Below are 17,016 nucleotides of genomic sequence, written 5' to 3' on the forward strand. Positions count from 1 at the left end.
GTCCTCTTATACCTTCTCCCTGAAATGTCCTCTGATATCCTATAATACCTGCCTGGACATGCTGGGAGGTATAGTTCTCTCCTCTTATACCTCATTCCTGTAAGGTCCTCTGATATCCCATAATAATGACCTGAACATGCTGAGAGTTGTAGTACTCTGAACTTTATACCTCCTCTCTGAAATGTCCTCTGATGTGGCTTCTGGGGGTTCTGAAAGTGGTCACCCTACTAGAGCTGTCTCCGGTCACAGGCAGAGCTAAAACCGCTCTAGGGTAGAGGAACCTTGCAAACAGCTCCTCAGGTCTCAGCTTCCAAGATCCCTGTACTAGGAAGGGGGGTGGGGGGCAGATATTTATATTAATACGAAGTTGTGACATCCTGCAGTTTTTACTGTGGCCACAAATCCTAATAATAAACTGACACTTCCTGTTTTGTAGTGATCACTTCCAGCAGTTATCTCATTATCATCACAGACAGGATTACAATGACAGGTAACACACCTATTTAAATACAACCAGATCTATCATTTGCAATAGGTCATATATATTACTGCACATTCCCTCCTCCTCCTCTCTGCACAGGTCCCAGAGCATGCCCACAACTGTCTCCTATCAAAGTCAATGAGTCATCTCCACTCTACAGGTTTCTGTAGTCCATGTGACTGCTGTAAATCATGTGTCTTAGGCCTCATGCACACGACCGTATGCATTTTGCGGTCCGCAAAAAATACGGATGACGTCTGTGTGCACTCCATATTTTGCAGAACGGAACAGCTGGCCCCTAGTAGAACAGTCCTATCATTGTCCGTAATGTGGACAATAATAGGACATGTTCGATTTTTTTGTGAAACGGAATGCACACGGAGTAACTTCAGTTTTTTTTGCGGACCCATTGAAATTAATGGTTCTGTATACGGTCCGCAAAAAAAAAACCAGAACAGACACGGAAAGAAAATACGTTCTTGTGCATGAGACCTTAAAGGGAGTCTGTCAGCAGTCCTGACCATGCTAAACTACTGACAGCACCAAGTAGGGGCTGGCGGGGGGCAGTACAAACATACCTTTTTATGAAGCTTTTTATCATCAGAAGTAGTGTCAGTATGAAGTTTTATTCTGCCAGATTTTGCTCTCTCAAGTACCCAGGAGGCGGAGCTTCACTGTGACGTGCCCTCTTCAGTGACATGATTCACGGCCCCTCCCCTCTGACAGCTCTAGCATCCAACCATGAGACCACTACAGCTGTCACTAAGTGGTGAGGGAGTATAAAGCAGCTCAATAAAGAGAGCAGAAGGCACTTCATAATGAGGCTCCTCCTGGTCACTTGCAGGAGCGGAACCTGGCAGAATAAGGCTAGATCTACAATATGACATTTGTTGCACCAATGTCGCGCGGCAATTTTTATAACGGCAGTCTATGGTGTCGCACTGCAACATGCTGCGACTGTGACGCAACAGTCGCAAAAAATCCATTCGAGGTGTCGCAGCATGTCGTATGTTGCAGTGCGACACCATAGACTGCCGTTATAAAAATTGTCGCGCGACATTGGTGCGACAAATGTTTCAGTGTAGTTGTGCCCTATCTGTCGCGCGACAAATGTCGTTGTGTAGACCTAGCCTAAAACTTCATATTCACACTACTCCTGATGATATAACTCTCCTCAAAAGAAACCTATCTGCTGCTCTCCCAAGCCTATCTGGTGCTGTCAGCAGTTTAGCATGGTCACTGCTGCTGACAGACTCTCTTTAATGCTGTTAACAACAGCTCAAGCAAGATGGCCAACCCCATTGTTATGTACAAAAATAGGATTACATTTTTTTTAGAAAATTGAATAATACAGACAGACAGATTACAAAGAATATCAGAATCTGGGTTTAATTAGTAAAATATATAGGTGATACATTCCTTTAAGCATTGACTGTGATTCCCCTATAAAGTGACTACTGAAATATATGTATATGTGGATTTGGAGGGTGGTCCTCACCTCCCGAGAACCCTTGATTGACCCCACCATGTACAGGGGCTTTCACAGAATGTATGCATTCTTTGTCAGTTTAGTCTTTTTATTACATTGAGTTGTTTTTTGTTCTCCTCCATCCCGTACCCCGGTGACTGCTTCTGTTCTTCCTGCAATGGCACAGGGCGCAGAGTACAGCAGGGTCCGTCAGAGGAAGGGGAGGAGACTGATCTCATCAGAGGTAATCAGCATCATCAGCGCAACAGATTTCCATCTTAGGGCTCATTCACACAAAAAAAATTTGCGTTCCGTATACGGGCCGTTTTTTTGCGTTCCATATACGGAACCATTCATTGCATTGCAGTCCGCAAAAAAAAAAAAAAACTGATGACTTCCGTATGCCATCCGTTTTTTTTGCGGATCCATTGTAACAATGCCTAAAACGGACAAGAATAGGACATGTTCTATTATTTTTTTTTTGCGGGGCTACGGAACGGACAGACTGATGCGGACAGCACACTGACTTCAATTGGGCTGAGCTGCGCCGAGGCCACGTGACCGATGAACGGGACGTCACATGGCCTAGGAAAAGCTGAGAGAAGGCTGCGGCGCTTCTGCAAGTGTCGGTGCCTTCTTAAACAGCTGATCGGCGGGGGTCCTGGGGGTCGGACCCCCCACTGATCAGATACTGATGACCAATCCAGAGGATAGGCCATCAGTAAAATGTCCCTCAGCTTTTCCTGGAATGTTCCTTTAGGTGCAGAGCATTGCACCGCGTTGCAGACGTCTCCTGTCGCATATTTCGCTCCCAGCTCAATCGCTCCGCACTAATTAAAGTTCTCATTTATGTAATTATTTTGGCGAATGTATAAGCCGCGCGTTCATCGTCCACTCCAGGGTGGAAAAAAAAAATAATCTGCCGTTTTACAATTTTTCTGTTTTTCTTGATAAATGTCCACGTTCCCTCTTCTTGCTGGAGGCTGACATTACCCAGCCATGTAATTTGCTGTAAAAAATAAAAATAAAAAAAATGTCCAAGTTACTGCAGCTGTTGGCAGCGTCGGGGAACGGCTCCTCTGTGGGTCACAAAAATCCCAAAATGAGGCTTCAATCAAGGACAAAAGCTGCCGAGAACTTCTGACGCCAAAAATGGAGCCTTAGAAATACATGGCCGCTTCTTTCTGAAACAGCGCCGCCCTTGTCCTCAGGTGGAGTGTGGTATTGCAGCTCCTTTCTTTTCAGCGGAGAGATGCAACCAATAGGGCCTCGTGCACACGACCATATTTTTAGTCTGTGTCCCATCCGCATTTTTTCGAATCGAACATGGACCCCGTTGTTCCTATGGGTCGCCATAGTCATCCATGTGCTGTCCGCAGCCAGGCGGCAAATCATAGAACCTGTCCTATTCTTGTCTGTTTTGCGGACAAGAATAGGCTTTATTACAGTGGGTCACGGGAAAATCCGTATTTTGTGGATCCCAGATCTTTCGCTGGAATCGGCTGTCTCTCCCCTGACGACAGATGTTGGGGAAGAAGATGAGATCAGACAGTTGGTTTTCAACATGCCCGATCCTTGTGCAATGCGGGAGAAAAGCCACCGCCATAAGTGTCTGGCAGCGCCTTTCTCCTCTCTCCTATCACAGCACATGCTTGCCAAGGATGCATGTGTATGACGGAATCGGAACGAGCCTATGGTTATCTTTACCCACTAAAATCATTGGTTGTTATGGGCAATCAATCAGAGGCAAATATCCTAGCGCCCTATATGCAAATAGCATAGCCCGCGCCATGTTGGCATGTTAAACAGAGATCCGTGGAGCTGCCCCATAGCGGTAATCGCGTGACACCCCACGACCCTTTGAATTGGCTTTCTGGATGGCGGGGTGCCTCGTTAACATATAGCGCCTCTGGGGTATGTAGGGCATGGCATGATTTAAAGGGCCGCGTTTTGTGATACCGCACATCGTCATACGAAGGTTTCACGCGTCGGGACGTAGTAAGGATTTGTAATTAACGTCATTACACCAGTGGAGCCCCGGCATTACCTGCACATTTGCAATCCAGAGCAAATCAGGCCGTCACGCAAAACAGGACAAAGACGCAGACAAGACACAATTACATGGGCCTGCGCGTGGCGAGACAGGAAATCGGTGCATCACCGAAGGACGGAGAGAGAACTCCTGGCATTACATTACAGATAAGTACCATGATAGATGGCGACACGTGTACACGGCTGACTCCACATGTCTTTACCAACAAAATGTGACCTAGACTATTTATAGCCACTGTAATTATATACAGATGCCCAGGTTATACCGGCTGTACATATATAATTATATATAGGATATCCCCAGGTTATAGCAGCTGTGCATATATAATTATATATAGGATATCCCCATGTTATACCGGCTGTGCATATATAATTATATATAGGATATCCCCAGGTTATACCGGCTGTGCATATAGAATTATATATAGGATATCCCCAGGTTATACCGGCTGTACATATAGAATTATATATAGGATATCCCCAGGTTATACCGGCTGTGCATATATAATTATATATAGGATATCCCCATGTTATACCGGCTGTACATATATAATTATATATAGGATATCCCCATGTTATACCGGCTGTACATATATAATTATATATAGGATATTCCCATGTTATACCGGCTGTACATATATAATTATATATAGGATATCCCCAGGTTATACCGGCTGTACATATAGAATTATATATAGGATATCCCCAGGTTATACCGGCTGTACATATATAATTATATATAGGATATCCCCAGGTTATACCGGCTGTGCATATATAATTATATATATGATATCCCCATGTTATACCGGCTGTGCATATATAATTATATATAGGATATCCCCATGTTATACCGGCTGTGCATATATAATTATATATAGGATATCCCCAGGTTATACCGGCTGTGCATATATAATTATATATAGGATATCCCCAGGTTATACCGGCTGTGCATATATAATTATATATAGGATATCCCCAGGTTATACCGGCTGTGCATATATAATTATATATAGGATATCCCCATGTTATATCGGCTGTACATATAGAATTATATATAGGATATCCCCATGTTATACCGGCTGTACATATAGAATTATATATAGGATATCCCCAAGGTTATACCAGCTGTACATATAGAATTATATATAGGATATCCCCATGTTATACCGGCTGTACATATAGAATTATATATAGGATATCCCCAGGTTATACCGGCTGTACATATAGAATTATATATAGGATATCCCCAGGTTATACCGGCTGTGCATATATAATTATATATAGGATATCCCCATGTTATACCGGCTGTACATATATAATTATATATAGGATATCCCCATGTTATACCGGCTGTACATATATAATTATATATAGGATATTCCCAGGTTATACCGGCTGTACATATAGAATTATATATAGGATATCCCCATGTTATACTGGCTGTACATATATAATTATATATAGGATATCCCCATGTTATACCGGCTGTACATATATTATTATATATAGGATATCCCCATGTTATACCGGCTGTACATATATAATTATATATAGGATATCCCCATGTTATACCGGCTGTACATATAGAATTATATATAGGATATCCCCAAGGTTATACCAGCTGTACATATAGAATTATATATAGGATATCCCCAGGTTATACCGGCTGTGCATATAGAATTATATATAGGATATCCCCAGGTTATACCGGCTGTGCATGTATAATTATATATAGGATATCCCCAGGTTATACCGGCTGTACATATAGAATTATATATAGGATATCCCCAGGTTATACCGGCTGTACATATAGAATTATATATAGGATATCCCCAGGTTATACCGGCTGTGCATATATAATTATATATAGGATATCCCCAGGTTATACCGGCTGTGCATATAGAATTATATATAGGATATCCCCATGTTATACCGGCTGTAGATATAGAATTATATATAGGATATCCCCAGGTTATACCGGCTGTAGATATAGAATTATATATAGGATATCCCCAGGTTATACCGGCTGTACATATAGAATTATATATAGGATATCCCCAGGTTATAGCGGCTGTACATATAGAATTATATATAGGATATCCCCAGGTTATAGCGGCTGTACATATAGAATTATATATAGGATATCCCCAGGTTATAGCGGCTGTACATATAGAATTATATATAGGATATCCCCAGGTTATAGCGGCTGTACATATAGAATTATATATAGGATATCCCCAGGTTATAGCGGCTGTACATATAGAATTATATATAGGATATCCCCAGGTTATACCGGCTGTACATATAGAATTATATATAGGATATCCCCAGGTTATACCGGCTGTACATATAGAATTATATATAGGATATCCCCAGGTTATACCGGCTGTACATATAGAATTATATATAGGATATCCCCAGGTTATACCGGCTGTACATATAGAATTATATATAGGATAACACCAGGTTATACCGGCTGTACATATAGAATTATTTATCGGATATCCCCAGGTTATACCGGCTGTACATATAGAATTATATATAGGATATCCCCAGGTTATACCGGCTGTACATATAGAATTATATATAGGATATCCCCAGGTTATACCGGCTGTACATATAGAATTATATATAGGATATCCCCAGGTTATACCGGCTGTGCATATATAATTATATTTAGGATATCCCCAGGTTATACCGGCTGTGCATATAGAATTATATATAGGATATCCCCAGGTTATACCGGCTGTACATATATAATTATATATAGGATATCCCCATGTTATACCGGCTGTACATATAGAATTATATATAGGATATCCCCAGGTTATACCGGCTGTGCATATATAATTATATATAGGATATCCCCATGTTATACCGGCTGTACATATAGAATTATATATAGGATATCCCCAGGTAATACCAGCATGCTCCATATCACTATATACAAGCAGATAGTAACATAGTTTATAAGGCCGCTGATGGCGCCGGACGCATATTTTGCTAGCTCCGCACCAGACATCCAAAAGCGGCTCACATAGGATATCCAAGTGAAACTTTAGAGACCCCCGAGAGACCCTCCTGAGATGGGCAAGCGAAGGAAAAGGCCGGCGCCGAAGAAACTCACGGAGTTCTTTGTCAGACCAGCGACTGCCAGTCCGGGTAACACCGGATCACCGCCCTCGGTTCATTCGGCTGCAGTCTCCCCTGCTTTTATGCCGGAGACTTCCCCGGACGTAGTGGATCCTTTACCATCGGGGGTCACCCTCCCTTCCGCTAACATTAGGCGCCATGCGCTCCATGTTGGAATCACTACGCTCCTCCCTCGAGGATGACATCATGGGTCTCCTGAAGGAATTTAGGCGCGAACTCCAGAGTCTGGGCGAACGCACCTCACATGTGGAAGGGAAGATGGCGGAGTTCGCCACATCCCACAACGCATTGATTGATGCTCATGAGGCACTTGAAGATGACCTGGTAGCTCTCAAGAGCAAGATATGGAAGATCGTCTCAGGCGAAACGTGAGAGACTACGTTGAGTTCCAGAGTCAGTTGAATCTGAGGTTTTGGAGCCGCTCCTTAAAGGTCTACTTACAGAAGCTATGCCTAATGTGTCCGAAATGGATCTAATTTTTGGTCGCATACCAAAAACCGAAAGGATTGGATCTCTCGCTGCCACAAATCCACTTCTATCAAGTCAAGGAGATGTTCCTCAGGCTGAACCCTACTCCTACAGCTTTATTTAAAGGCATTTCTGTAGTCCCCGACCTGTCTGCAGCCACTTTGGCCAAAAGAAGGGAATTTGCTCAAGTCACTATAATACTACGTGATCGACACATCCGATACCGCTGGGGTTTCAACGTCAAGCTCCCGATTATGCACAAAGGAAAACAACATGTCTGCATCTCCCCTCAAGAGGCGGCACACAGTCTGCACAACCGGGGACTGCTCCCTAATCTACCCAAGCCTGACAGGATCACCCCGGAATGGGAGACCTATGTTGGTCTTTGACCGTTACAATTTTGCACAACGAGATAATTTTCTGTTTCTCGTCAGTTTTGGTCTTTTTTTTTTGTTCTATTGTCTTCACAGGTGTTCTTGGGTCTCAAAGTTCAGAGCATCGCACCGTAATGCTCTACATGTTTACAAATGCTTATACAGTTGTGTTCAAAATAATAGCAGTCAGACATCACTAAGTGTTTTTGGTAGAAATTATATTTCTAAGTGGCAAATAATTTACTAGCAGGTGTAGTGGAGTAATAGAAACCCAACAGACATGACATGCATGCTGCTGATTCCGTCTAATTCAATAACTTGTTCAAAATAATAGCAGTGTGGAGTTCAATGAGTGAGGTCATTCATTCTTTGAAAAACAGGTGGCAATTATTTCCCTTATTTAAGGAAGGAAGGAAGGCAGCAAATGCTGTACATGCTGGTTACAGTGCATTTCTCTCTGAAATTCTGAGGAAAATGGGTCCTTTCAGACATTGTTCAGAAGAACAGCGTACCTTGATTAAAAAGTTGATTAGAGAAGGGAAAACATATAAAGAAGTGCAGAAAATGATAGGCTGCTCAGCTAAAATAATCGCAAATGCTTTAAAATGGCAACCAAAACCTGAAAGACGTGGAAGAAAGCTGAAAAACTACCATTCGAATGGATAGAAGAATAGCCAAAATGGCAAGGACTCAGCCAACAATCAGCTCCAGGAAGATGAAAGAAGGTGTAAAGTTCCCTGTGAGTCCTGTTACACTGAGCAGACGCCGATGTGAGGCCGAGCGATCTGCAGGAAGCCCCCGCAAAGTCCCACTGCTGGAAACAAGACTTGTGCTGAAGAGCTTACAATCTGCCAAAGAGCCCATTGACGGCCTAAAGAGACATTCTGTGGACTGATGGAAGTGAGATGGTTCTTTTTGGGTCTAGTGGCCGGAGACAGTTTGTCAGACGACCCCCAAACATTGAATTCAAGCCGCAGTGCACTGTGAGGACAGTGAAGCATGGTGGACAAGCATCATGATACGGGGATGTGTCTCGTACTACAGTGTGGGGCCTATTTATCGCAGACCAGGGATCATGGATCAGTCTGAATCCATCAGAATACTGGAAGAGGTCATGCTGCCTTATGCTGAAGAGGAAATGCCCTTGAAATGGGTGTCCAACAAGACAACGACCCCAAACACACCAGTAAACGGGCAACATCTTGGTTCCAGACCAACAAGACTGACGTTATGGAGCGGCCGGCCCGATCCCCGGATCTTAATCCAATAGAAAACTTGTGGGTGACATCAAAAATGCAGTTTCTGAGGCAAAACCAAGAAATAGAGAAGAACTGTGGAATGTTGTCCGATCCTCCGGGGCTGGAGAACCTGGTCACAGGGGCAGAAGGTGGTGACTCCGAGCAGCACAGACGTCCAGCAGGTCTCAGAGACAGCGGTATACAACTGAGTATCAGTGACGGGATTCAGAGGAAAGGAAATCCTCAGACATTTCTCAGTTTATATAGTGAATGTTTGAGTTTGTAAAGAAGAAGACAAACACTGCTATTATTTTGAACAGTCTAATATTCACTTTTCTTCCATTTTTTTAGAGGAACACAAATTTGATATATTTTTCTTAATGTTTTGATTTGGAACAGAATGTGTAGTGTTCCCAATGCATCTGTGTGGATGGAAAAAGAAGCTATTAGAAGGATTTGGAGCTTTATTCACTTTTTGAAACACACTGCTATTATTTTGAACACAACTGTATATAAAAAGTTCCCTAATCTCTCAGTATGGGGTTAAAGGTCTACTCTACCCTAATAATGTGAGAGGTCTGAATTCACCGTTCAGGCGCTCTCAGCTCTGGTCTGACGTACTAAAGTCCAGATGCGACGTGGCCCCGATTCAGGAATCTCCTCTATTGGAATCCGATCAGCATCGGTGCGCACATTGTCGTTTTCCATTTATCTTTCACTCTCCATCTGTTAAGAAGAGGAAAGCTGGGACATTCATCTGTATTAGATCCTCCGCGGCATCACACGTTCTGCAGGTCGTTATGTTATCTTGTTATGCTCAGTGCACCATTGAGTCTGTGTGTGCACCGAATGTCCGATAAAAGACCTTGCTTCACAAGCTCTTTAGGAAAACTCAGTGGGTGGCAAAAGGGGGCTGTAGTGGTGGGTGGCGATTTTAATATTACAATAAATGCAGAATGAGATTGCTACACCACTGCTAGCTCCCGCCGCGAGGATTTACAAAATTCTCTTGAAGATGCATCATTACATGACATCTGGAGATATCAGCATGGCGGTGAACGTGATTTTACACATATCTCATCATCTCACTCATCGCAGTCCCGCATCGACTATTTTCTAGTTTCGAGAGGCCTATTGCACAAGGTGGTCAGGTCGGACATTGAGTGAGCTACCTGGTCTGACCCTGCGCCTAGATCACTTGAAATTGATATTGGTCTCCCTAACCACTTACCTCCACAGTGGAGGCTTAACCCAAGAGAGTGGAGGAATATCGTGCCCACCTGCGGGAATTCTTCAGCTTCGATGATGCATCGGAGGTATCTATCTGGCGCCTGAGGCTTGCACACAAGGCGTATATGAGAGGGATCTTGTTAGAAGAAAAATAGAGAGCGACGGTTATCGGAAGCTTGAAGAGGCAAACAGCCTTTATAAGTCCTATCCTTCCCCCTCACAACTAGCAGAACGCCAGCGTCTACGGTTACATTTAGGATCCCTTCTCCTGTAGTCGATTGAAGACATCCTTTTATCATATGGGAGATAGAGCAGGGGCACTACTTGCAAGGAGACTTAGGGTACTTTTACACTTGCGTTACAGTTTTAGGGTATTGAGTTCCATCCTCGGGGCTCAATACCGGAAAAAAACTGATCAGTTTTATCCTAATGCATTCTGAATGGAGAGCAATCCGTTCAGGATGCATCAGTTCAGTCCCTCTTACGTTTTTTGGACGGAGAAAATACCGCAGCATGCTGCAGTTTTCTCTCCGGCCAAAAATACTGATCACATGCCGGATCTGGCATTAATTTACATTGAAGTGTATTGGTGCCGGTTCCAGCATTAAGTGTTCCGGCAAAACGGACCCGGCTTTCCGGTCTGCGCATGCTCAGACCTTTAAAAATGCAAAAATATTTAATACCGGATCAGTTTTTCCGAATGACACCTGAGATACGGATCTGGTATTGCAATGCATTTGTGAGACAGATCCACATCCGGATCCATCTCACAAATGCATCCGCTTACGTCTGGATTGCCGGATCCGGCAGGCAGTTCCGGCGACGGAACTGCCTTCCGGAATCCTCTGCCGCAAGTGTAAAAGTAGCCTTAAGCTCAGGGCAGCAGAAACTAGAATAGAGAGACTCCACTATAATGGCTTAGTGATTACACATCCACAATAGATTGCAAACGCATTTGCCTCCTATTATGCGCGCCTGTATAATCTTCGAGATGATGCCTTCACTCCTCAATCCACTCAGGAAAAGATAGGATCCTTCTTGGATCCACTCACTCTCCCCTCCCTTACTGGTGATCAGTTATTGTTACTAAACAATCCGATATCTGAAGGAGAGATCCTTTTAGCACTCAAAGCCACCCCATTAGGTAAATCACCAGGCCCAGACGGCTTCATCTCCAATTATAATAAAACTTTCCAAGCACAATTGGTTCCTTACTTGACCAAACTGTACATTGGCTTCCTTTCCACAGGTACCATTCCCTCAGACATGTTAATGGCTAATGTCACACTTCCAAAACCAGGTAAATCCCCTGATGACCCCACAAACTTTCGTCCTATATCTCTATTAAATGTGGATTTAAAGCTAGATGCTAAAATTCTGGCCTGCTATATTAACACTATCCTACCCTCTCTAGTAGACTCAGACCAAGTTGGATTTGTTCCTGGGAGAGAGTGCAGAGATGGTACTAGGCGCATGGTCGACCTTATTCAGCTAGCGGACAGATCCAGGATCCCCGCAATGTTCGCTTCTCTTGACGCTGAAAAAGTTTGGCTTTCACGGCCCCATACTTTCAGCCATCATGGTTTTACATACCGAACCATCTGCTAAAGTGCTGGCCTCTGTCTATCCGACCTCTTCCAAATTTCAAACGTCACCCGGCAGGGTTGCCCGTTGTCACCTTTAATCTTTGCACTGGTCATGGAGCCTTTAGCGGCAACGATCAAGAAATGCCCACAGATCACAGGAATATCAATAGGTGATGTCCCATGTCATTGGATTATATGCCGATGATGTAATCCTCGTCCTGACCAATCCTGAGGAACACTTAGCTGCCGTGACTCACATTCTCAGCTCATGTTCACACTGTTCCAACTATAAGCTGAATGTTAAAAAAACAAACAAGGTTCTAGCCTTCCATGTGCCGGAAGATATCAGAAATGTCTTTTTCAATATGCTGAGTCTTCCATAACCTACTTAGGAGTGGAGCTGGCCCACTCTGTGGTGGAGACCATGTCCATAAATAGGAGTAATTTAAGGTCGGAATTAAAGCGGGATTATGCCAAAATGGCTCAAGTCCACCTATCCTGGATAGCTCGCATCAATGCAGATAAAATGTTATCCCTTCCTAAAATACTGTATTTTTTTTGATGTCCTCCACTTCAAATATCTAAAAAGCTAATTGCACCGCTTCAGTCAGATCTGACGAGCTTTATATAATAACCGTCCTAGAGTATCAAAATTGGCTTTATACCCTCCAATAAGATCTGGGGGACTGGGAGTTCCTGATATAAATATTATCTGGCAGAACAGGCACTAGAATGGTGGTCCCTGTCCACCTCGCAGAGGTGGCTTCAAATTGAGGAGACGTATGTCAGGGGGCAGTCTCTGATAGCGGTGCTGGCTGCATATATTATAAAGCGTTTTCAGCATAACCTGCCATTGCTAACCATGCAGGCCACAATGTTTATCTGGGCTCACCTTGTAGACTCCCAAAAAACGTTGTCCCATTTCACTAGTCAAATTCCCTTTTTATCATATTCCTACCATATCCCTCGCAGTATGGGTAACGCAGGGTATCCATTCCATTGGGTGCCTATATGATAAATCCTCTCTAGTAGATTTTGCAACACTCCATAATAAGTACCTAGTCCCAAATAAACTGTTCTATCAATATCTCCAGATACGGCATTTATGGGATTAAGTTCCCTGCCGTCACCGCCTATATGTCAGGAGAATAAACCTCTCAAAGCCTTCCTTGATAACCGCAAGGTCCCACGTCCCAAATGATCTACCCTCTACCCCAGTATATTATCTTCTGACACAGAGAGTAAGCAAAAGAAATTGGGTCAGGAGCAGCACAGCAGACGGCTTGTGAAGGGCGATCTAGTGGTCTTGCAATAGCTGGGCAAGGGGTCACAGATCCAACGTGATCCAAAGGTATATAGAAAAGGTAGGAGGCCACAGCAGCATATCCACGAAATCCTCTTTATTCAAACGAGCGCCTCACGACAAGGCATAAAATTGACAGCGACGTTTCAGCTATGACTAGCCTTTATCAAACATGTATCACAATTAAAATCACTGCATATAAATACCCATATTAGATACGCCCACAATACTGCTCAACCAGTAAAATCTAGAATCTGTAGGTAACACCCACCCATCCATAGATGTCATCAAAATTATTCACATAGATCAGCTGACTAGAATCCCATATTCACCTGTGGGGAATTATGTCATCTATTTCTCCTAACAGGTGATGGCGTTACGCCGTTCCTAATGCGCATGCTGTCAATCTCCATCGCATCATCAAACCGCGTCAACTGCAGAGCGCCGTCAAGCAACCACGTGATGTGTGCGTCAGAGGGCAACTCTCCGCTCCGCCTATCCGCATTGATGAGCGTCATCAAACGGCGGCCCGCTTGCGTCATCGGAAGCGGCCGGCTATGCATCATCAATACGGGCGGCTGAAAAGACGTCATCAAGCGGCGCCATGCTTATGAACTATAGTCGCGTCGCATAGCGGTGTGAAAAACAGACATGCGCATAAATGAGCAGCGAAACAACAAATGAGCAAGGTTCATATGTCAAAATAAATCATGTATGGAGTGACAAATTTAGAGACACATAACCCCATACATTCTGACAAGTAATACAATAGATAAGGTCAATACTGTGAAAGTAAAGGTCAGGGATGAGTGGCATGTGGGCCCAATGGTTATGGGGCCCCCATGCCAACCAGGCCGTCACTTAAGGAAGACAAATAGGTGGGTGTATTGGGCAATCAATTATATGGTAATGCAGTTAAAAAATATACAACATTAAAATACAAAGCAATACAACACAAGAGAGATCAACGTATGCCTGCCACATTGAATTCTAAATTCAACCCAAAGGGGTGTAAAGACTTCAATGTGTAGATCCACTTGAGCTCCTTCTTCCTTAATATTGCGTCCTTATCTCCTCCTCTCCGCAAAGGTCCCACACTATCTATAACTCGAAAGCGAAGTTGGTTGACCGAATGCCCTGCATCAACAAAGTGCTTTGCGACAGGTTTATCCATGTTTTTGTTACGTATGGTGCTCTTGTGCTTATTAATACGCTCCCTAACCTCCATGGTGGTCTCACCCACGTAGGTGAGGCTGCAAGGACACTGGATGGCATATATCACATCCCGTGACCTACACGTATAATAACCATTGATTTTATATTTCTTGCCACTATATGGATGGAAAAAATGGTCCCCCTTGAGAACATTCCCACAATTGCAGCATGATAGACATGGATACGTCCCGTTTTTGCGGGGAGCAAGTAATTTTTGTTTCACTGTCACATCACATATATCTGTTTTAACCAGCCTATCACGTAGGCTAGGATTCCGCCTGTATGCCATCATCGGTTGGGAATTGAATTCTTTTATCTCTGGCAACCCCCGCTGGAGTATATGCCATTCCTTTCTAAGGACGTGGGCAATATCGCCACTATCCCGACCGAAGACGGACACAAACGGAATCCTAGCCTCGGATGGAGTCCTCACTGTTTTCTGTAGTGCAGTGCGTCTGTCAACCAACTTCGCCTTCTTTTTAGTCCTATCTAGTAAAGATTTAGGATAACCCCGTTCCATAAATCGTGTGCACATAGCATCCACTTTTTGTGTGCACACCTCCTCATCAGAGACAATTCTTCTCACACGTAGAAGTTGGCTCCATGGAATGGAGTCAAGCATTTTCCGTGGATGATAGCTATCATGCATCAGAAGGGTGTTCCTGTCAGTGGGCTTCTGATAGAGATCAGTAGCCAACCGACCACCGGTCACGTACACCCTTACATCAAGGAACTGCAACTCGCTAGTCGAAGAGGTGACTGTGAATTGTAATCCAGGGACTCCCGCATTCAAGTGGACATGAAAAGAATCCAATTCATCCACTGTACCTGTCCAAATCATAAAGATGTCGTCGATGTAGCGCCACCAACATAGGACCCTCCCAAAAAAAGGGGAACGGTAAACCAGTCTGTCCTCCACCTCGGCCATAAAGATGTTAGCATAAGTTGGGGCCACATTCGACCCCATGGCCACACCCCGCTGTTGTTGGTAGAAGGTGTCCCCGAAGAGGAAGTAACTCCTCCTCAGGACCAACTCCAAGAGGTGGAGGACAAACCGGCACACCCCAGGGGAGAGCCCCATGTCGGCCAGGGCCACATCGACGACACCCAATCCATAAGCATGGTCAATCGAGGTGTATAATGATACAATATCAAAGCTGACCAATAGATACTGGGCGGGTAATTCCAAATCCTGTAGTTTCGATAAAAAGTGGCCAGTATCCTTGATATAGGATGGGGCGGAGGTCGCCCGGACCTGCAGCAGTCTGTCGAGAAAGACAGACAATGGATCCCAATGGGCCCACATGCCACTCATCCCTGACCTTTACTTTCACAGTATTGACCTTATCTATTGTATTACTTGTCAGAATGTATGGGGTTATGTGTCTCTAAATTTGTCACTCCATACATGATTTATTTTGACATATGAACCTTGCTCATTTGTTGTTTCGCTGCTCATTTATGCGCATGTCTGTTTTTCACACCGCTATGCGACGCGACTATAGTTCATAAGCATGGCGCCGCTTGATGACGTCTTTTCAGCCGCCCGTATTGATGATGCATAGCCGGCCGCTTCCGATGACGCAAGCGGGCCGCCGTTTGATGACGCTCATCAATGCGGATAGGCGGAGCAGAGAGTTGCCCTCTGACGCACACATCACGTGGTTGCTTGACGGCGCTCTGCAGTTGACGCGGTTTGATGATGCGATGGAGATTGACAGCATGCGCATTAGGAACGGCGTAACGCCATCACCTGTTAGGAGAAATAGATGATATAATTCCCCACAGGTGAATATGGGATTCTAGTCAGCTGATCTATGTGAATAATTTTGATGACATCTATGGATGGGTGGGTGTTACCTACAGACTCTAGATTTTACTGGTTGAGCAGTATTGTGGGCGTATCTAATATGGGTATTTATATGCAGTGATTTTAATTGTGATACATGTTTGATAAAGGCTAGTCATAGCTGAAACGTCGCTGTCAATTTTATGCCTTGTCGTGAGGCGCTCGTTTGAATAAAGAGGATTTTGTGGATATGCTGCTGTGGCCTCCTACCTTTTCTATATACCTTTGGATCACGTTGGATCTGTGACCCCTTGCCCAGCTATTGCAAGACCACTAGATCGCCCTTCACAAGCCGTCTGCTGTGCTGCTCCTGACCCAATTTCTTTCACTACTTGATCCGGGGAGCGTGCACCGGGGAGTATACCTACTTTTAATACATTGTTTGTGATCATGGATCTACTCCCAGGCTCCGATAGGAGCACTGAGACGCCGAACGACTTGGCATATTTGTACACAGAGGATGAGATTAACAGATTGATCGGCACAGATCCCACTGATGTCTCCTTCCTTAGCACTCCCTCCATTGATTTATTGAAGCGTAAGTGCGAACAGGAGTCGAAAAGACTGACTACTATGGAGCTACATTTGAGCACTTTACG

Source organism: Bufo gargarizans, chromosome 9 (genome assembly GCF_014858855.1).
Source record: "Bufo gargarizans isolate SCDJY-AF-19 chromosome 9, ASM1485885v1, whole genome shotgun sequence".
Classification (NCBI taxonomy): Eukaryota; Metazoa; Chordata; class Amphibia; order Anura; family Bufonidae; genus Bufo; species Bufo gargarizans.